At 35.8% G+C, this 23,792-nt stretch overlaps 1 long non-coding RNA gene across 1 annotated transcript in view; it reads left to right on the top strand.

Annotated features, from left to right (window-relative positions):
- LOC132524177 (uncharacterized) overlaps positions 1-23,792 on the top strand; it is a 417,505-nt gene that overhangs the window by 120,278 nt on the left and 273,435 nt on the right. The window contains exon 4 of the long non-coding RNA XR_009541810.1: positions 13,788-14,017. This is a non-coding gene — a long non-coding RNA (uncharacterized LOC132524177). The remainder of the gene's footprint in view (positions 1-13,787; positions 14,018-23,792) is intronic.

The raw sequence follows: 23,792 nt of genomic DNA, 5'->3' as shown, positions 1-23,792 counted from the left end.
CTAATAGCCAAAGCAATCCTGAGAAAGAAAAACAGAGCTGGAGGAATCAGGATCCTGGACTTCAGACTATACTACAAAGCTATAGTAATCAAGACAGTATGGTACTGGCACAAAAACATAGAAATATAGATCAATGGAACAGGATAGAAAGCCCAGAGATAAACCCATGAACATATGGTCACCTAATCTTTGATAAAGGAGGCAAGAATATACAATGGAGAAAAGACAGCCTCTTCAATAAGTGGTTCTGGGAAAACTGGACAGCTACATGTAAAAGAATGAAATTAGAAAACTCTCTAACACCATACACAAAAAAAACCTCTAAATGAATTAAAGACTTAAATGTAAGGCCAGACACTATAAAACTCTGAGAGGAAAATATAGGCAGAACACTCTATGACATAAATCACAGCAAGATCCTTTTTGACCCACCTGTTAGAGAAATGGAAATTAAAAAAAATAAACAAATGGGACCTAATGAAACTTAAAAGCTTTTGCACAGCAATGGAAAACTTAAACGAGACTAAAAGACAACCCTCAGAATGGGAGAAAGTATTTGCAAATGAAATAATTGACAAAGGGTTAATCTCCAAAATTTACAAGCGGCTCATGCAGCTCAATATCAAAAAAACAAACCCAACCCCAAATAGGCAGAAGATCTAAATAGACATTTCTCCAGAGAAGATATACAGATTGCCAACAAATACATGAAAGCATGCTCAACACCACTAATCATCAGAGAAATGCAAATCAAAACTACAATGAGGTATCACCTCAACAGGTCAGAATGGCCATCATCAAAAAAATCTCCGAACAATAAATGCTGGAGTGGGTGTGAAATAAAGGGAACCCTCTTGCACTGTTTGGGGGGAGTGTTAATTGATACAGCCACTATGGAGAACAGTGTGGAGATTCCTTAAAAAACTAAAAATAGGGCTTCCCTGGTGGCACAGTGGTTGAGAATCCCCCTGCCAATTCAGGGGACACGGGTTCGTGCCCCGGTCTGGGAAGATCCCACATGCCGTGGAGTGGCTAGGCCCGTGAGCCATGGCCACTGAGCCTGCACGTCCGGAGCCTGTGCTCCGCAACAGGAGAGGCCACAGCAGTGAGAGGCCCGCGTACCGCAAAAAAAAAAAAAAAAAAAAAAAAAAAAAAACTAACTAAAAATAGAACTACCATATGACCCAGCAATCCCACTACTGGGCATATACCCTGAGAAAACCATAATTCAAAGAGAGTCATGTACCAAAATGTTCATTGCTGCTCTATTTACAATACCCAGGATATGGAAGCAACCTAAGTGTCCATCAACAGATGAATGGATAAAGAAGATGTGGCCCATATATACAATGGAATATTATTCAGCCATAAAAAGAAATGAAAATGAGTTATTTGTAGTGAGGTGGATGGACCTAGAGTCTGTCATAGAGTGAAGTAAGTCAGAAAGAGAAAAACAAATACCACATGCTGACACATATATATGTAATCTAAAAGAAAAAATAATGGTTCTGAAGAACCTAGGGGCAGGACAAGAATAAAGACTCAGATGTAGAGAATGGACTTGAGGACCCGTGGAGGGGGAAGGGTAAGCTGGGACGAAGTGAGAGAGTGGCATGTACATATATACACTACCAAATATAAAACAGCTAGTGGCAAGCAGCTGCATAGCACAGGAAGATAAGTTCAGTGCTTTGTGACCACTTAGAGGGGTGGGATAGGGAGACACAAGAGGGAGGAGATACAGGGATATACGTGTATGTATAGCTGATTCACTTTGTTATAAAGTAGAAACTAACACATTATTGTAAATCAATTACACTCCAATAAAGATGTTAAAATAAAATCATATATATATTTTTTTTTCCCTTCCTTCACCCTAAATGCCTTACATTCCTTCCATAACAGTATATTCATCATTTTCTGAACATATTCCATTTTCTCATGTTCAGTGTCTTAGCCCGAAATATCCTTCCCCTATATCTCCACCTGTCACGGTTCTACCCTTCGAGGAACTATCGTATGTCATCTGTTCCACAAAGCTGCCTCTAATTTTAGATTATGTTCATTATTCAGGTATTTTAAGGCATTTAAAATATTTTTGACTGAGAGGGTGGAGTTTTTTAAATAAGAAGTAGATGACAGTGACCTCAGTGTTTACAGAATCTCTTTAGATGAGTGATACTCTTAAGCAACAAAAGCAAGAACAGTGACTAACGTGACATTCAGTTTCCTTCCATTTAGTAAAATTTTCTACATTGTCACGCTGGTGATTTTTATGAGCCTGTAGGAAACATTTTTAATTCACTATGATGCATATCTTATAACAAGGCAAGAAGAAATAAATCCAGCTGGATGTCTATCTAACATGACATTGTTGTCTTCTGAGGTAAAATTGGAATTAAGGCTGAGACCAGAAACTTTATCATGCATATGATGTACCATTCTTCTACAAGTATTTGGATGGAAGATTTGGCATGAAATCTAGCTAACAATATTACTCATACTACTCTCACTTGTTGGGAGTATAACAACCACACAGTTTGTTGGATAAAGTACATCCCCATTCCTTATGTCAGTGATAAGAATAATTTTTTTCATTCTGTCCTGGAAATGAATAACTGTAGTTAGCAGATCTCTTCAACTGGAGGCAGCCTGAAATGACTTCCAGATCTGAGGTATACTCAGGTTGGAAGATCAGTTCTATGTCTTTCTAAGATGACTTATAAGGGTTGTGTGATTATGAGGTTTCAAGGACTTTCTTCAGTAGGTAGATATCAGAGCGCTCTGTGATTTTCAGTGTTTCTAGAACTGATCTAGTTCAGTCCCACCTCCAGCTCATTCCTGGCAGTTAGCTATATAGGGAAAAAAGCTCTAAGGACAGTGCAAGGAATGATTCTTTTATAATGTGTATTTTTGTTGTCTGGTCACTTCATAAGCTAATGATTCAGTATTAATGAATAATTGCTAAATATCTAATCATTAATAGAGACTTTTTAGATAGCTTATTATATTTAGAATTGTGTTTTTATGAAATTATAGGCCTTTTTTAATGCAAGACAGTAAAACAGATGAACATTTGGGGTTTCTAATGTCATTATTCACCACAGTATGAATGAATAATTAGATTTATAGTATTAACATATCATTACTTATGAATAATAATAGTGCATTTTTCCAGTGAGTATAAAGGCATTTATTGTATTGAAATTACCAATTTCAGCCATATATTTATTGATTAAAATTTTGAATCATAAATCTATATATTCATTTAAAAATTTTTAAGGCAAAGCATGATCATGCTTTTTTTAAATATAAATTTATTTAGTTTTGGCTGCTTTGGTCTTCACTTCTACATGTGGGCTTTCTCTAGTTGCGGTGAGCAGGGGCCACTCTTCTTTGTGTTGCGCGGGCTTTTCATTGCAGTGGCTTCTCTTGTTGCGGAGCACAGGATCTAGTCACATGGGCTTCAGTAGTTGTGGCACACAGGCTTAGCCACTCCATGATATGTGGGATCCTCCTGGACCAGGGCTCGAACCTGTGTCTCCTGCATTGGTAGGTGGATTCTTAACCACTGCATCACGAGGGAAATCTGAAGCAAAGTATGCCTTTTAATAACTAGAACGTTTTAAAAACAAATGAAAAACAGAAAAAATAATTAGGAGGCATTTGACTAAAAAAACCTAAATTTTTAAAATATTTATAAAATTACTATTTTCATAACAGGTTAATATTAAGTCAGAATAAACACACACCCTGTAGAATACTTTTTTCATGGTAATACTTTAAATGTATATTAGGTATTGTTTTGAGTTCATTGTTTTGTTCATTTTCTAGGATATGTGAACAGTGCTTAGCAATTTAAGGAGAGAATCACACCAATTTACTAGTATAAAATTTGCAAATTCTATATACTTAGAAACAATACATAATGATGTTATTTAGTTTTCTTTGGGCATTGTTAGTTGGGGGTTAAAGGGAACTGTAAAGCAATTCATATACTGTAGTTTGTGATTAAAATAATCTTTCTTTGAAAAATAAGAATTCTGTAAATGATGAGCCTTATTGATGTTATTAGGGATATAAAGCAGAGGATATACCATTAAATTCCAATCTGTTGTGGGGCCTTTAGTTCTAGTGGGGAAGATTTATTTTCCAGTGTCTATTATTTTTGTTCCTTGATCTTCTTCATAGCCTTCATTGACATATATTTTCTGAATACATACTGTGTGCAAGTCTAAAATTAGGTAATAAGAATGCCAGTTCCTATTTCCACAAGCCCCTCATCTGTGTCCCTTCATGAAGTCACTCTTTTAGTGATAAGGTTGATGACAATAGGTTCAGGTATAAGGGCTCAGACAATAATTTCACTTGAAAATTAAAATTGGTTTACTTTAATGTTGTGCTGTATCAACATTTACACTAAAAGATAATCTTAAAATCTAAAAAAATTGTGCCAGATTTGCTTGCCAAAATTTATTAAAAACAACTTCGTTTTGGTATGCTTTAGTTACAGATTTTCAGCAACTAAATAAATTGAACAATGTTTAGCTTTATATTCTTCAACTGCTCAAACATTTTTATTATTAAATAATAAACAAAGAAATATTTATCCGTGATCAATTATGTCAAACTCAGTTTAGTTGAGCACCAAAGATAGGTCAATTTTATTTCAGTAAAAATTTTTCTGATTAAAAAAAAATTTAAGTGCCTGAGGAAACTTAAAAAATTTGAAGCATGCATGGAATGAAAATCCTTGGTTTAATTCCTTGATCTGGGTTGGCCAAGTATTTTCAGGTAGATGGTACAGTAAGTATATATTCTACCTCAAAAAAAAATTTAGCCAAGTTATCACGTTCTCTCACACTTGGTTTACATTTTATTAAATTCTTAATACTCAGATTTGAAAAGATCTAATACTTAACATGACTACATAAAGATCATTCTAACAACTATATTGATTTCTTTAGTGGTATAGAAAAAAAATCAAATGATATAAATCTGGAAGTTTAAGTCATTTCTCTGGGTATGATCTTCTTTCAATTGACTAGTCTCAATAATCCAGGCCTGCTATTCTAAGATCAAAAACTCTTCCAGAAAAGATCCTCTACAAAATCAAGCGGTGTTTGATAATTAAACATGTCATGTTCTTTATGACTCAGTGCTCAGTACCGCTGGGAACTGCTGTTCTGCATTTGATCATTCATTCAGTGCATGTTTATTAAACAATTTTTATGCCAAGCAAAGTGCAAGGCTTTGGGATGTCAATGGGAGTGCTCTTTGCTCTTGAGCTGTTTTCAAGTAGAGCCAGACATAAATTTCAATTATATATAACTGCTACAGTAGATATGTGAACAAAGTGCTATGAGATCATTGAATAAGGAGCAGCAAGGGATACCTTTCAATAAATGAGATGAAGCAAATGTTCAGGTGCTTGGTCACTAAAATAGGCTTGTTTCCATCAGAGAAAGTCTTACTTAGAAATAGTAATTAAATAATTGTTCCTTGGTATGGGAAGTGGGGAAGATTGGTGCTAGGACCCCTGAAACCAAAATCTGTGGACGCTCAAGTTCCTTATATAAATTGGCATAGTACAGTCAGCCCTCTATATCTGCGGGTGAGGAACCCACAAATACGGAGAGCTGACTGTAATAGGTAACAGTTATTAGGTATTCGCTAGGTGCCAAACATTGTTCTAAAAATGTTATAAATAATATTAATCCAGCTATTCTTATCCAGTTTAAATCAATGGGCTAGAAGAAGATAGCTTCTATACTGCAAGATTCCCAGAGCAGCAACCTGGGGACATATTGGCTTTTTATGGGAAACACAGTGATGCCCAATAAGTATCAGACAGCAAATGAAATGCTAGCTTGAGGTACTTCACAATTTCTACATTAAATCACACTAAATTATTTCTTCGCAAAGTTGGGTTTTAATCAGTTGCTGTGATAAAAAGCACGTACTATGAAAAAATCATATGGGACAGAAATAGATGGTGACTGGTCATATCCAATCTGAAGGCACAGTTTGAGAAGTTGTGCAGTACTCAACAGGCATACACATCTCGTTAGTAGGTAATTGTAGTTATTTAAAGGTAAAGTAAAAATTCTTTTTCAAAATTTTTGCATTACTTTTGCAAATAACAGTGGTTTTGTTAGGATATAAAAATGTATTATTAAGTTGTTGGCCCTAACTACTTAGTAAAAGCAACTGTTATTATTTTTTTTAATTGTTTTGTTTTGTTTGTTTTGGTTTTGGTCACTTGTTTAAAAAATTACTAAGACTCTAAAGGTGCTTTGAACTAAGACAGTTTAGGAATCTCTGATCTACAGCATTCTATTTAGAATATGATCCCAAATGCCTATTTTAAAGTTTATGTAAATAAAAACAATTTAAGTAGAATTAATTACATATACTTTACATCTGTTCCTTACCTTCTGTTAGGAACACAGTCATTCCAGGGTTGTATTGAGGGGCTACAAGATATAAATTAATGCAATAACTATTTTCCTTTATTAAACAATAGGGATAGAATCTGGTTCTATAAATTCATAGCCAGTCTATGCATGTATGTGGGACAACTTTACAAAATTACTCACACCCCACTCATGTAAATGATGTGGATAGCAAAAAAACAAAAACAAAGTACATATAATCTAATTCAGTTTACAATTTAGTCCAAGGTAGTAATTTAAGTGGTCCCTTTAGTTTTCACTCTGTTTCATTTGTACTCTTGCTTAGTCTTCCATAAGCCTCTATTTCTTTCCCCTTATTCATCTCCTAGGAGTGTGGAAAACTGACTGTGTCCCTGCTGTAGCAGGGGGAGCTGGCCATCTCCATGGAATCCCCTGGTCTTTCTCGACCATGTGGATGTTCTTCATCTGCCTGTGCTCTGATCAGCCTACCAGCACTCGAACTGAACTTGAATATCAGTATACACATCTGGTCTGGCCTCTTGGCATGGTAGGAGCTTGGCAGCCTTTCCTCATCTCACTTGGCCCCCACTATTGCCTTGTACCCACTGAACCTCTGCCACATTTTCCATCCTGCCCGTGACCTAGTAAACCCCATGCCAGGCCTGCTGGCTCACAGAGCAGCTGCTTTCATCTGCTCCTTCTAAGATCAGAGACCTTCTGGGTGCTGTCCTCAACACAAGCAAATGAGGAGCACTACAGGAAAGCTAAACCCTGTTCTCCTTCATAAGAACATGTATATATTATTTCCTGTCTCTCTTTCCTCTTACTCTGTTCTTCCCTTAATACCTTTGGATCAGAAGATGAGAACCTGCCTTTACCTTATCCATGTCCTGGTGTCCTGTTATAGTCTCTGGCCTCTTAGTGAAGTATTAATGGAAATCAGGGTGTTGCAGGGGAGAGAGATAGGCTTACAGATAAGGGACCTTAAATTGGGAGTAGCTTAAACATAGTTAACACATATGTAATAAGGAATTACAACACAAAAGACAAATGTTTGGATCCCAAGCCTTTGTATTTTAGATCTTTGCAAAATGAGCAAGTTGGGGATAGTTACAGATCAAAAGGTTTTGATTAAAAACTATCTGTCCATATAGTAGGGCACAGAGGACTGAAATTCATGTGGCTAGCACTGATAACTCTAGGTGGTAAGGTAGATAGTTTTATTCAGCATCCTTGGATTCTTCTTTCATGCCAACCAACCTTGGGTACCCAGTGCCTTATTCTGTTGACTGAATTACCTGCTTCCTCCCAGTCATCTACCACCATTCCTGACTGTAGTTACCAACCTGTATTTAAGTTCCATGGACACCATGTTCCACGATCAGAATTTTTCTGCAACACTCTTGACACTAGGCATTGTGTCCTATCTAGTTACCATGTTCACAGGTATGTTCTGTAATGGGGGATAAACAAATTTGCGTATTAACTAGAATTTTTTTCAATAATGCCTTAATATTTAACAGTGACTATAATGATGGTATATTCATTTAATACACCAGACACGGAGAATAAATTTTTGGACTGTGAACTCATTCAGTTACTCTCAAAATGCACCATATAGAAAACTGCACATTTAACTTATGCTGACCCTATTTGCTAGTTCATTTTTTCATGAAGTATCAGTATACATGAAAATGTGGCTTCCGGATGGAGATGAGAGATCCAAGAAAGCAAACATTGCATTTCACTGTCAGCCAACTAACTTGTATAAGAGAGGCAGTGAAGTGTGATAGAACACCGGTCACAGAATTAGACAGCTTTTTATACAGCTGCTTGCATGCACTTGGATAAATCCATTCCTCTTTTGGAGTGGCATTTTCCTTATTTGCATAAGACAAAGTTCAACCAGATGATGCTGCTTGTTGAAACAGCTGTTATTCTAATGATGCATATTTCTACCATATTTTAACATTTTCTTCAAGAATACAATCTTTATAAAATCATTACAAGAAACTCACTATTATTGAATAGTCTATTTAAGTTATGTGTCATATATTGAATACTTCTATTAAATAGATAAAGAGAAGGCATCACCTGAATTCTATCCGTCATGGTCACTAAACATGATAAAGACCATTGAGCAATACAGTTCTTAGCATTTGATCAAACAAATTAAACATTTGAAACCGAGAGGCCTTGTCTTTATTAAGCCAGGCTATAAAATAAATCTATCCTTTATGTATCTTGCTCTGGCATTGTGGTTCCCTGCATATGGGGCATTGGTGCATGTAAACAAAATAGTTCCACTTAGCAGAGCACATAGCTCAGAGCCTTCTGTCCTGTTTTCAGTGACCTGGAAAGTACAAAGAAAGCAGTGTCACAAAAATGGCTTTCTAGTATATTTGTAGACATATGAGACCTTCATTATCAACATAAATTTAAGATCTATCCACTTCCTCCAAGAACGCTATTGCAGGAGAAATAGAAATACTGAGTTCTGTTTTATTACAACTATTTCATTTGGGAGATTGTGAAAAATAAGAGGGAAAATGGATTGGGAACATCTTTACTCCTGATACGAAATAATAAATTAATAACCTAAAAGAGGAAGAAAATTCTACCAGTAGCTTATTGAAAAGAATTCTATTCACAGCCATACTACTTTTGTAAACAATATTTTACTTATTTGATATACCTACAAATTACTTTTCTGTATCAAGCTCATTTAATCACTGGTACTGGTGCCTTTCGTCTTCATAAGTAGAAAAACAAATATATAAACCCAAATGCATTAGACGATTTTATTGCTTACTAAATAGGTAATGGAGAAAGAGCTTATTGCAACATATTTGTATGTTAAAAACTTATTTATGGTCATCATTTTCAGTGAAGTAACTTCTTTTATGTACAAATTAAAGATATAATCCACCTATCAATACATAAATATACACTTTTTTAGAAATTCATGAAGAGGCTTTAATATTTCTTAATGGAAGTAAGTTAAACTGATTTGGAAATATGTTCTTATGGAATTACACTTCAGTTTCGTTTAATTTTTAATTCACAGTTGTATTGTATTTTCCCCTGCAACATCAGACATGGTAGAATATACTTATATTAAACAAAATATCTATTCTATATTCAGGTAGTTAATAAATGAGAAGATTCAGCTGTAAACGACTATTTTAAAAAATCTAGATGTCAATGGGATTGAGGACCCAGGTACCTGTATCTAGCTTAGCAAAGTAAAAGAAGAAATCTCAAGAAGAAATCAAAGCCAATCAGTTCCTCTAACTTTGATATTTTAAGGCTTTATAGTTTATACCTAATACTGTAGTTTGTAAATTTGAAGAGATTATGTAAATACCCAAGACATTTATCTTTAATGTTCCCATTTGTGCAGAAGGACGTTTTACATGTTTTATTTTATACACAAATTTATGACACTTGAAATAGACTTGAATTGTTATATGCTACCCTTTAAGATACCACTTTAAGAAGCTAGAATTCATTTCTTAAAATTTTATTTTTCATTAATAAGTAGGACTTATTACTGTGATCAGTAAACCTTATTTTCTATATTAAAGCAGACCATAAAGCATTGTCTATGTAAAGCAGACAGTGCTTTATTTCAGTTACTGTTATGTGATAGATTGAATTCTCTCATGTTGTTAGGGCTCTTTGTTCTGTATTTCTGTTTTAGTAAATTTTAGTGTTTGTCCTTTATTAAATTAAGCTATAGCTGTGTTTTCAAATGAATGTCTACTATATTTAGAAACCTAGTGAAGACCCTCTTCCTTCCCACTTTTATCAACCCAGTTGATTTTTCCCCTTTAATATTGAACCTCTATAAATATTTATCTGTATTTTAAATATATTAGTATTTTAAATATACTACAATTAAAATATCAAGGCTGGCCTAATTAGCAAGTCAGTCCATGTAAACACATCGCTCATTTTAATTGTATTAATTCGCTTCCTCAGAGAAAGAAGGCGAAGCTTCCATCTGTCTCTGTCAATTTTCTTTCTTTCCAGGAGATGACAAAGACATTTTTACCATATAGGTATGAAATGCACAAGTATGGTAACCCAAGTTCACTCCCATGCCTACTCATTTTCCCATAAAACATTTTATCAACAAGTTGAGAGCTTAAAGATGAGTGACACTAGTGGGCTCAACATCCTTACTTTCATCTCAGTCTCTAGTTAGAAAGCAACAACCCCAAGCCAGAAAACTTCAGTGAGTCTCTTATCCTTTTCCACTGCTACAGGATTCAGAGCTGCACTATTAGTGATGACCTGTCCTTCTGGGATATTGCATAGCCCCTTCATGCATGAAATTAATTCCTCAGTAAAGGCAAAATAACATCATATGAAGCCCCCTCATTGTAATTTCCAAAGAACCAAGACGGGAAATATTTGAGGAAGAAAGTGTGTTATGTGAGGTACAAAACATAGGTTTATAGATTTGACTAGTCTTGAAATAAATAAAGATTTAGGAAATGTTTTATATGGGCTTTGCTATAACATGTTAAATTAGTAAAACTGTCCAACGGTGACATACTTTTCTACCTAAAAGGTAACAGGATCCTTTGGCTACACAGACTTTCTGCCTGGGGCAGCAAGACACAATGACATTGCTTCAGTTTGTGGCAGGGAGAAAAACTCTCCTCTTCCTGACTGTTTTCCCACAGTGTCCACACTTATTCCTAACTTTTGTTCTATACAAAACCCTGACCTTCAACTCTCCATTTCTTGTGATTCTCTTGATTACCACAGCTACACTTTTAGCAGTTTGACAACCCAAGATATACTTTCTCTCCCGCTTATGTCTTCACAGACAGTCTGGTAGTATGACAATTCACGGAGTAGGGATGTATGGAGAAAAATCTGTCTACCTACTCTTGCTCTGGCCACATCTTTCATTAGCTTTAACGTATTTGGAACAAGGAAGCAGGACCATCCCCAGTCAAGTTTCTGGCCCTTCAGCTTATTTGTAAAGCATTGGTTGATAGCAGGCTCCCAAAAGCAATTCCTTTTTCATTCAAGGGAGGAATTTTGTATAGAGAATTGTGAAAAAAATTATAGAAGTTTTAAAGTTTAGCATAGCAATAACCTTAGGAATAAAATATTTGTGTCTATCCCAGTGATTCTACTTAAGAAAGAAACCAAGCGCCAGCATGTCAGTGTATTAGGGGAGGTCTCACTTAATGGTTAAAGCAGAATCCCATTTCCTCCTTTTCTGATCACTGAGAAACACTCCATTTGCACATGTAATTACCTACTTGTACTTACTATCAAAACTAATACTTATAGTGTTAAGTCAAGTAGAATGATAAATAATAAATATTAAATTTTCAATAAGAAGAATGAGTATCAAGAATGCATCCTATAGGCCAGCTAGTGGCAATTACACAATCTTACAATTGTGTCATTTAGGGAAAGAGTGGTTGGAAATTTAAGTAAGGAAAAAAATATTTCTGTGATGTTTTACATTCAACTCTTTCCTTTAATTTTAAAATGTTAACAGTAACTTGTATCACAACTTGCTTTTTTTAAATTAATAAGCTTTATTTTTTAAGCATTTTAGGTTATCAGCAAAATTGACCAGAAAGTACAGAGTTTCTGTATGTTCCTCACACATGCACAGCTTCCTCCACTATGGACACCCCGAATGACAGTGGTACATCTATCACAATTGTTGGACCTACATTGAGAACTCATTATCCCCCAAAGTCCATAGTTTACTTTAGGATTCACTCTTGGTGTTGTATGTTCCATGGATTTGGCCTGATATATAATGACATGTATCCACTATTGTAGTATCATGTCTATGTACATAGATTCACTCCCCTAAAAATCCTCTGTGCTCTCCCTGTTCATCCCTCCCTTCCCCCCACCAACCCCTGGCCACCACTGATCTTTTCTACTGTGTCTATAGTTTTGCCATTTCCAGAATGTCATATAGATGGAGTCATACAATATGTAATCTTTTCAGATTGGCTTCTTTCACTTAGCATGCATTTAAGGTTCCTTCAGGTTTTCTTTTTCTTTTTTTCCCTAAGTTTTGGTAACATAATTTTCCCCAACTCTCTTTTTCTACTGTCACTGAAATATAAAATCATTCAGAGATGAAAGAGTAAGGTTAGTAGGGTGCAATTAAGCATATGCCTGAATCACTTGTTTCTGTTGCTATAAGTTACCTTTAAGTTTTAAGAGAATTCATAAGAACAGTTATAAAATCATTCAGAGATGAAAGGGTAAGGTTAGTAGGGTGCAATTAAGCATATGCCTGAATCACTTGTTTCTGATGCTATAAGTTACCTTTAAGTTTTAAGAGAATTCATAAGAACAGTCTGGTCACAGAGAAACTGAGCACATCTGGGAAAATGTAATAAAATGTCTTGGATTTTACAAAATCCATTAAGTATGGCTTTATAACATCTATTCACAAAACCTCATTAAAAGGGATTCCAATAGGTGCTGAGGCATCATCCAAAATAACGTGCTACAAAATTACGTAATTTAGTAATTTCCTAAATTACTATTTAGGAAATTCAGGAATCAAATCAAAGAATTTCTTCCCCAGTAGGGACATACCTTTCCACCTAGGTTATTCATTTTTGCTCTTGTCTAGGTGATTCTGCTTGTATAGGAGGATCATCACAAAATCACAGCTTTGCCTTTCTGTTTTTCTGAACAGGAATTTCAACAATCAAAAGAAAATCCTAGTAATTAGAGATGAAATGTGGAAAATGAAATTCTAAAAAAGCCATGTGGGAGCTCATGAAGCTAAAATATTATAAACATTATATTCTCAAAAACAAATAAATCCAATTTTGAAATTGCAGCTTGAGTTGGAATATTTTAGGACTCAGTTTCCTGAAATTTACAAGAAAGATCATTGAAACCTGATTTTGAATTGATATATGTCAGGTTTATTTTTGCCAGCTATAGAAACCAAAATCAAGCTTAAAATATATAGAATTCAGTTCTCTTTCTCTTTCCCCTTTTAATATTTTTTTCACAGTAATGCGTGCATAAAGTTTAAAAGGATCAAACAGTGCAGAAGAGATTATAATGAAGAGTAACTGTCCACCATCCCACTCAGTTCACCAGCTTACACTGCTCCTTGTTCTTCCTACCATAAAAATATCTCTTTTTAACTTTTATGCCAGTTATTACCAAGCAACTAAATATTAGACATAATTTATTTATTGATGTCAATATAAGAGTCTGTTTACCTATTGATTCAGCATTTTGAAAGTTGAAGATTTATTTCAATAAAATCCTCTCCATTTTAATAGTTACTATAGGCTTTTGTCTGTTAACTACTTTTGTAATGTTAAAACTCTATTTCTGTACTTTCAGTTTCTGGTCCCACATGTAAGGTTCTTGGAAGTTGCCACTCCATCCTAACAACGAGTAAAAAGCTGAACAGTCTGAGAAACCAACTACTCTTGTGGATCCATAAGAGAGGGGAGGACAAAGGCCAAACGTCTGCCCCTGGGGTTGGAGAGATAGACAGACCAACACAAGGAGTCATGGCTTCCCATAGCAGAGACTCACGAGTGGAAACTGCCAGGGGAACCAGTGCCAAGGTAGGAAAACTTGAACTGTAATTGATGAATTGCTGGAGGCTCAGCGCGGACAACTCTGAGAGTTAAAAATTCCCAAGGGACCCAGTCTAATGGAGGGCTCCTATACTTTTGTGAGTTTTACCTCTTGGAGCTCAACCAGATTCTTTTGGTAGATATTGGAGAAAAATGCTTATGTATGCTTATATGTCAGTGAAATAAATGACAGCAGTGACACAAGGCCAGGAAGGAGGAATTAGGATTATTTTGTTATTATAAGGTACTCACACACTTGTGAAGCAATATGATATTATTTGAAAGTGGCCTTGGATTAGTTGTAAATGAGTATTGCAAACTCTAGAGCAACCACTAAAAAAAGTTTTTTTAAAAAAGTATAATTGAGGGCTTCCCTGGTGGCGCAGTGGTTGAGAGTCCGCCTGCTGATGCAGGGGACGCGGGTTCGTGTCCCAGTCCGGGAAGATCCCACGTGCTGTGGAGCAGCTGGGCCCGTGAGCCATGGCCACTGAGCCTGTGTGTCCGGAGCCTGTGCTCCACAATGGGAGAGGCCACAACAGTGAGAGGCCCACATACCGCAAAAAAAAAAAAAAAAAAAAAAAGTATAATTGATATGCTAAGAAAGGAAAGAAAATAGAATTATATAAAATATTTGATTAAAACCACAAAAGACAGAAAAACAAAAGTAGGAGACAAAAATAGGAGCAAAGAACAAGGGCCACAAATAGAAAACAGCAACAAATATGGTAGATATTAATCCAATTACATCAATAATTACTTTGAACATCAATGTTCTAAATGCACCAATTAGAAGACAGTGATTGTTAAAGTGGATCCAAAAAAACAAGACCCAACTATGTATTGTCTACAATAAAACCACTTTAAATATAAAGATGCATATAGACTAAAAGTAAATGGATGGAGAAATGTACACCATACTAGCACTAATCAAAAGAAAGTAGGAGTAGGTATGTTAATTTCAGACAAAGTAAATTTCAAAGCAAGGAAAATTATCAGGGATAAAGAAAGGCATTACATAATGATAAAGGGGTCAGTTCACCAAGAAAACATAACAATCCTGAACATGTATGCATCTAACAACAGAGCATCAAATTATGTCAGGCAAAAACCAATAGAACTGCAAGGAGAAATAGATGACTCCATTATCATAGTTGTAGACTTCAACAACCCTTTCCCAGAAATGGACGGATCCAGCAGATAGAAAATTAGTAAGGATATGGTTAAACTCAACAACACCATCAGTTGACTGTATTTATGGGGATCTATTTCTGGGTTCTCTATTCTGTTCCATTGATCTATTTGTTATTCTTTTTCCGATACCACACTTTCTTGATTACTTTAGCTTTATAGTAAGTCTTGAAATTGGGTCATGACAGTCCTCCATCTTTGTTCTTCTTCAATATTGTGTCAGCTATTCTGGGTCTTTTGCCTCCCCATGTAAATTTTAGAATGAGTTTGACAAAAGAACAAAGGCAATTAATTCAATGGAGCAAAGATAGTCTTTTCAACAAATCGTGCTGGAATGACTAACATCGACATGCAGAAAAATGAATCTCTACACAGACCTTCACCCTTTACAAAAGTTAACTCAAAATGAATCACAGACCTAAATGTAAAATGCAAAAGTGTAAAATATACTTCTATAAAGCTCCTAAAATTCAAATTAAAACAACAGTGAGATACCAATACAAACCTATTAGAATGGCCCGATCTGGAACACTGTCAACAACAAACGCTGGTAAGGATGTGGAACAAAAGGAACTCTCTCTCCTTGCTGGTGATGATGCAAAATTGTACAGCCCCTCTGGAAGACTGTTTGGCAGTTTCTTAAAATACTAAACATACTCTCACCACATGATCCAGCAGTCACACACCTTGGTATTTACCCAAAGGAGCTGAAAACTTATGTCCACTCAAAAACCTGCACACAGATGATTACAGCATCTTTATTCATAAATGCCGAAAGCTGGAGGCAACCAAATGTCCTTCAGTAGGTGAATGGATAAATAAACTGTAGTAAATCCAGAAAATGCGATATTATTCAGGACTAAAAAGAAATGAGCTATCAAACCATGAAAAGACATGGAAGAACCTTAAATGCTTATTACTAAGTGAAAGAAGCCAAGCTAAAAAGGCTACATAGTGTATGTCTCCAACATTCTGGAAAAGGCAAAACTATGGAGACAGTAAAAAGATCAGTGGTTGCCAGGGATGTGGGGAAGATGGCAGGGGAGGGATGAATATGCAGAGGGTGGAGGATTTTTAGGGCATTGAAAATGCTTTGTATGATAGCATAATGATGGATGTATGTCATTATACATTTGTCCAAACTCATAGGATGCAACACTAAGAGTGAACCTTAATGTAAACTATGGACTTTGGGTGATTATGAAATGTCAGTGTAGGGTCGTCAGTTATAACAAATGTACCACTCTGGTGGGAGGATCTTGATAATGGAGGAGACTGTGGTTGTATGGGGGCAACAGGTTTATGGGATATCCCTGTACCTTCCTCTCAATTTTCTTTGAACCTAAAACTGCTGTAAAAAGTAAAGTCTTAAATGAAAAGCTCTATTTCTTGTTCCTTCGAACTTTAGAGAGCATCTGTTGACCACTCACCCCCCCCCAACTATTTGATGAGACTATTAGTGTCCCTCTGTTCTCTCCACTTCACCTTTCCATCATACCTCTCAATTTCTATCAGCTATACCTTTACTTCCACAGATCTATGGCTGAAAACATTAATGTTCTGTTTTGTAAGTGTATTTAAATCCTGTGTCAATTCATTAACCACTATTGACTCTATTTTGGTCTTCCTCTTAATATAGAGTGTCATCATAATACTGGGTTGGCCAGAAAGTTTGTTCGGGTTTTCTGTAAGAGTGTATGAAAACCTGAATGAACTTTTTGGCCAACCCAATAAATAGTGGGCAAAAAGTAGTGGGCAACTTCTACTGTCTGCAAATTTTATGGTTTTTTTTAAGCTTGCAAGACTTTCCTTCTTGATAAATGATTAAGCTGAAGTTATTGAGACCAGTATTTTATGAGAGGGGTAGATGATGATTTAGGCTCTGTTATTGTTTTTGTCATCTCTGGGACAAATTTGTCAGGAACAACATAGAATTGTATGTAGCTTTTATTGATCCTTTTGTGGCCTTTGACTCTAATTACATGAATCAGTTAAAGGTCTAACCAAATGAATTCAGTATGGGCCAGTAGCTTAAGGTATAACCTGCACTTAGAAAGTCTCCTGATGAGTCAGATAATTTACAGCAGATAAAACATGGCTGTGTACTGGCTTCCCTCTCTTCAACTGGTTATTTAATAACTCCATACTTTTTTCTGAGTGAGTTTGGCATAAACACCTTCTGGCTCTCCAACTAGAGAGAACAGGAAAATAATCTCTTTTGTGTGTTTTGGGAACATTGTATTACTGTCACAAATTAGGAGTGGTGTTAGCAGTGCTATCTAATTAATGTCAGATAGAATGACTAATCATCAACTATTGCAAGAAGAGAGTTATCATTTTTGGTAATGAGCATCCAGCTTTCATCTAGTTTATAGTGAACAGGCTTGCAGCGTTCCCTAAATCTGGATGCATCAGAATCAGTTAGGAAGCATTTTAGGCATACAGTCTCTTGGGACCCACCCACAGAGATTCTTGGTTAGTGGATGTGTTGGAGTGGGGCCTGAGGATTTGTGATTTAGAAAATCTTCTCAAGTGATGCCAAGGCAAAGCCAGGTTTTGTAACTACTGTATTCAGCAAGCCAGCTTGCTCATTATTTAAAGATACATTGTGTAATCAACTTACATTAGAGGGCCATCAGGAAGTCACATGATATATATATATATAAATATAACTAATCTTTAGAAGGACTTTTGAAAAAAAATTTCATATCTATAGCAGGTGTTTAGTGGCATTTACTTAAATGTTCTTTTTTTTTTTCATTTTAAATTTATCATGGCCATGCTCTTGATGTATCCTTTGGAAACTTGATTATCCATTTTTATATAAGTTGGAATGGATGCAAAGTTATTTTCCAAGGATATTTTGTCTCTCATGGTTACCCATAGAATCATTTACACTAAAGAGAGCTTTCTCTTAAGTTTCAGCTCATTTCCTTGAAGAGCTAGTGTATCTTTCTTTTTAGGAACAGATGCTTTATGTCTTTGGTTCTGTTAACCTAAATTTCTACCTAAAAATATAATCATCAATGTATATAAATAAACCACTAACTGGTAATATGAAATATACTGTAGATACTTATTAAATGATATAACCTTGAACTCTCTGCTGTCGAATACTTATAAAGCTTCTGTTGAAATAAATATTACTCTTGACGGATTATGTAAAATATATGCATTCCAACCCTTAATAAAATTGATTCTTGAATCAAGTCAGACCAGCAGAGAATTGAGTAGTATTCTGCATTGTTTTGGTCCCTAGCGCATTGCTTTTGTTAGCATTAGACCACCAGTCTCCATTGAGAGAACAAAACTCTGTATAAAATCATAATGATAGTTATTATTACGATCTTATATATCCAGTCTTTAAATTAATGGAAAAATTTGAAAAGCAGAGTATCTAAAACCTTCAAGAGATAGAGGAGAATGTGTCAGTATCTCTCAGTTACAACAAACGCTGGTAAGGATGTGGAACAAAAGGAACTCTCTCTCCTTGCTGGTGATGATGCAAAATTGTACAGCCCCTCTGGAAGACTGTTTGGCAGTTTCTTAAAATACTAAACATACTCTCACCACATGATCCAGCAGTCACACACCTTGGTATTTACCCAAAGGAGCTGAAAACTTATGTCCACTCAAAAACCTGCACACAGATGATTACAGCATCTTTATTCATAAATGCCGAAAGCTGGAGGCAACCAAATGTCCTTCAGTAGGTGAATGGATAAATAAACTGTAGTAAATCCAGAAAATGCGATATTATTCAGGACTAAAAAGAAATGAGCTATCAAACCATGAAAAGACATGGATCTAACTGCACATGTAGAAATTAATTGTAGACTCACATTTTGTCTTAAATGCTTACCATTTTTTTTCTACTACTACATACCTATCAGTGTTGATTTTACAAATACTGATTTGTATTTTCATCTAAATTTTCAAATAAAGTTAAAATTCCACAAAGGTGAACTGTGCTTATCTGGTCTAGGTAGCACCAGGTATCTGGCATGACTCTTAGAGGTAAGCATACCCCAGTTTAAAAAGCAAAGTCAGTGTCCTCTTTTGAGAACCATTAGAGAAAAATTTTTGTATCCTATAATGATGGAAATCTGGGCTCCTGATGAACAACTCTTTGGTTTGTATCTTATAGATACTGTGAACATTGTAACTGATTCTGTTTCTACATTTATTGTGTTATTCTCCGGAAAGTTTCAGGTAGAATTGTCAAGAACATATGTCTTGAACATATGTTCAGAACCATTAGGTATCTAATATTTTTCATTCTTGTCTTTTATCTGGCTGCATTTATTTTTTTCTACCTTTTTATTCTTCTGTAATATGTTGTGATCCATTTCATTGTTTAGGAAAACTCCCACTTTATAACACCAAATTCTAATATCCTGCTTTCAGACTATAAGCTTCTGTACTTCCACCACTTCATCTACCATTACATCCACTCTTTGACCTCATGAAACCCTTCATTTTTTAAATTTTCTATTGATAGACTTACTTCCCATTTTGGTAAAATGGCATCAAGAGCCATCTGGTCACTCAAGCCTGTGACCTGGGAACAATCTTAAATGTCTCTTTCCATAGTCCTTTACTTCTAACTGTCATTAAATTATTTCATTTCCATTTCTACAATCTTGAGAATTTGTCTTTTCCATCTTCTTTATTTACACAGCCATCACCTTAGTTCAGACCCTCAACACTTCTTGCCTATACTATTAGAATAGTCCCCTAATTGAGCCCCTTACTTCAAGAATTATCCTCACCAATTCTTTCCCATACTGTTGCCAGAGTTATTTTTTCAAAACATGAATCATCACGAATCATATTGTATCATTCGTCTGATTAGAACTCTTTAGTCTTCCCACTGTCTACAGGATAGAGCCCATATTTTGGCACGCCAAACATAGTCCCTCATGGTTAACTGATCCCTAACTACTCTGTAGAATGTTTTCCTCCGTATCCCACAACACCCTCTATTCCAGCCTGGTTAAGTACTTCAGTGTTCCAAGGGTACTCTACTGCTCCTTGGCTCTGGGCTTTTGTACATGAATATCTTTTCTCTGGAATATCCTGCCCAGTTCCTCTACCACCCCAGTTATACATCATGAATGTTAAATTCTTTGTTCAAATATTATTTGTACTAATAAGGGCTTTGTCTCCTGACCTTTGTATCCTCAGTACTTTTAATAAAACTTCTTCCTCCCTGTCTAGCCTCTTTTCCTGTCACTCCCTTTTGTGTCCATGTTTCACCCCTACAGGATCTCTGGTGCCTTAGCCTCTTCCCTTCCCATGTAGGACCGTCACATATGCTATTTCTCTTGACTGGAATGTTCTTTTGCCCTTCTTTTTCACCTAAACTATTCACACTCATTTTTCAGGTGTGTGCCTCTGTCACGAAAAGCAAAGACCTCCATGTGACCAAATCAAGTGGAAACTTTTCTGCTCTTATCACAACATGACCTCTTAGCAATATCTAATAAAATATGCAATCACATTATTTTAAAAGCACTCTTCTTTTTCCTTCCCTGCAGAAATATACTCTTTTTTCTCTCCTACCTCATTGACTTCTTTTTCTGGTTCTCTATTTGCTACCTAAAAGCTACATGCTGGATTTTCTCAGGATTGAGTCTGTGGTCCCCTTTTCTTCTCTTGCTATGGTATCTCCCTAGGAGATTTCATCAAGTTTCATGACTTAAAATACCAGGTGAGGATCTTCATCCCTAAACATCCACTCTAAGATCCAGAGTTGTAAGTACAACATGTTACATGACATCTACAGTTGGATGTGTCAGAGGCATCTCAAAATTAATTTGTTCAAAACAATTATTTTAGTTCTCTCTTCCCAAAATCCTGATATCCTCCACTCCCTTGACTCAACACATGGCACTGCCGTCCATCCAGTTACTAAAGCAGAAGCTTGGAAATTTCATTGTTCTAATGCCAAACATATTTCAAATTCATCTACTTCTCTCCATCTCATTTACTGTGGTCTTTTCCTCTTACATCTTTAACATCCCCTATACTGGCCTCCCTGTTCTTCTCATGGCTCCCATGTATTCATTCTCTGTGCAGAAACCAAAGTGACCTTATTAAAACCCAAATCATATAATATCACTCCGCTTAAAATCTATCAATAGTTTCTCAATTACAGTAAAATATGCACTTCTTACCACGACCTGTGTAGGGGCATGACCTCTCCAGTTCCTCTAATGCCACTCTCCCCATCTCTTGTTCATTAGACTGAAAATGCGAGTGTTCTCTCAGTTCCAAGAGGAGGCCCAGCTCTTTCTTGCCTCAGGGCCTTTGCCCTTGCTATGCCTATTGCCAGGAACTCCTCTTCTCCAAACCCAAAACTGTTTAGGTCCTTATTCTTCAGATCACAGCTTGGATTTTGCTCTTTCAAGAGTACTCTTCTGACCACCCTTAGAAGGCCCTGTTTTCCTTATATTTTATTTATTCACTACTTATCACTTTATATAGTTGCTAACTTATTATTTATTTGTTTACCACCAAACTTTTGACTTCATGAAGATAGCGACTATGTCTGTGTTACACCTCCAACTCTAACATGGTGCCAGAGTAGGTACTTAGTAAATATTTGTTATATAAATGACTCTCTCAGCTTAAACATCATTCCTTCCACCATAGGAAGCCTATGATCCTTCACACCAGAGTCGATGTACTTATTATATGGCCCTGTAGCTCTCTACACTTCTTAATAATACTTTACCTACTTATAACTGCTGTTTATCTTCCATATTAGACAGTAAAGACATGGAACCTTACATGTTTTTTTCACTGTGGTATTCCCAATACCTTGCACAGTGGCTGTGATGTGGCAAATGCTTCAGTAATGTTTGGGTGGTAAGGAGTATCTGACATACTTTAGAAGCGTATTAATTTTTTGTTGACTGGATGAATTGAATCAAAATGGTTAATGGTGACTTAGAAACTTTTTTAAAATGTAGAAATGAGTTAAGTATTAACAAGAAAATAGATCTCTTGTTGAATTAGAGCTTAGAGAAGATTGTTATTTGATCATTACAATCCAAATAATGTTTTCTCTATCTCTAAAAATAATCCATATGAAACTGAAAAAGTTATTTAATAATTTATATATGAGAAGAGCATTGGTTCAGACAGAGTAAGAAGTAAGGCAGAATACTGCAATATACCTGATTAAGCAACAACTCTTTTTATTGATAGTGTGTCCAAAGAACATAGGCAAAGCTTAGCAACATAGACAATTGATTCCCTTTGAAAGGAGAATATTAGATCTAAACCATTCATCCAGAACAGGAAATAAAAACCTATTACAACAAAGAGTAATACTGTGGAAATACAAAATCCTAGATCAAGAAACTCCAAAGTGTGCTACTGGTAAAATGGATTGGGGAGTGGGAGCAGGAATAGAGCTCCCAGGTGAAACAAGTGTGAGAAGCACTGGACCAGACAAAATCATATCTGTGTCTTTCCTGAGAATTTCTGAAAGCCTCTAATAGTCTACAGTGCCTTGGGGCCCATCAAGGGAAGTATATGGGATGCATATTTTTCCTAGGTTTATTTGGCCATCATTCTTGTACAGAATATCTAGTGGGATTGATCTGGGAAGAATTAGTTTTAGTCCTGAAAATGACCTTCAGTTAGAGATTTAGCTCAGTTTTGTTAGGTGAGAACTATAATACTCATCCTTAGATTATTAACAAGGGACTTTCTCAACTAGGCAATTACTTGAATGTATTGCCTGTAGTTATTTAAGGACAGCTCCTGATGTTTCCCTCTATATGTCAAGAGAATGCAAGTTGTTCTGTGAGGGAATAGCAAGGGGAGAATTGATTGTTGGAAAGGAAGGAGGAAATAAGAATGGTGAAAACAGTGTACAAATATACCTTAAATGCAGAAAAAAAAAAAAGCTGTGGGAATCTTAGTCCAGTCCTTGACAGAGCCTGATTCATTCACTTCAAAGTCATTAAAGGGGTCAATAGTCAATATAAGGTAAGTTAATGGAGGCTTCATCATCTATTGACCTTATTACATCATTAAGAGATCAAATTTTGGACTGAAACTAGCAGATTCCTTCCCAGTGATTCACATTACCCAGAAGCCTAGGCCTTACTGGAATTCTTAATAAAAATTACAAATCTCCCTGCAATAAATTTCAAATACCAGTTCTTGATAACTTTAAGTACAATTTACCATTAAACTTGCTCATTTTCAATTATTGCTTACCTTTCATTTTGTTTTGCTTTTAATCTTTTTTCTGATGGTTTCTAGGTGGTACAGAACCTTCTGTTCTCAGTTCATCCATGGTCACCCAGGAAGTTGATTTTTGTTTTTGGCATAAAAAGTCCATATGGTGCTTTTCACTGTTGCTTATTTATACTGCGAGTGCTTCATTGTGGGGCTTCCTCAGACAGAGCCAACTCTCATCAATTAGCAAATTCTTCCTCTGGAAGAGAGCTGCCCTTCTAATCTCAGACCAGATTATAAACTCCCTTTCCTCATGCTCATTTCACTTTTTTTTTTCCTTTTGGAGGAATGGAAAAGTAGGAAAAAGTTTAATTCT

The sequence above is a fragment of the Lagenorhynchus albirostris genome, chromosome 8 (assembly GCF_949774975.1).
Source record: "Lagenorhynchus albirostris chromosome 8, mLagAlb1.1, whole genome shotgun sequence".
In the NCBI taxonomy this organism is placed as follows: domain Eukaryota; kingdom Metazoa; phylum Chordata; class Mammalia; order Artiodactyla; family Delphinidae; genus Lagenorhynchus; species Lagenorhynchus albirostris.
This window is presented reverse-complemented; position numbering and strand designations above follow the sequence as displayed.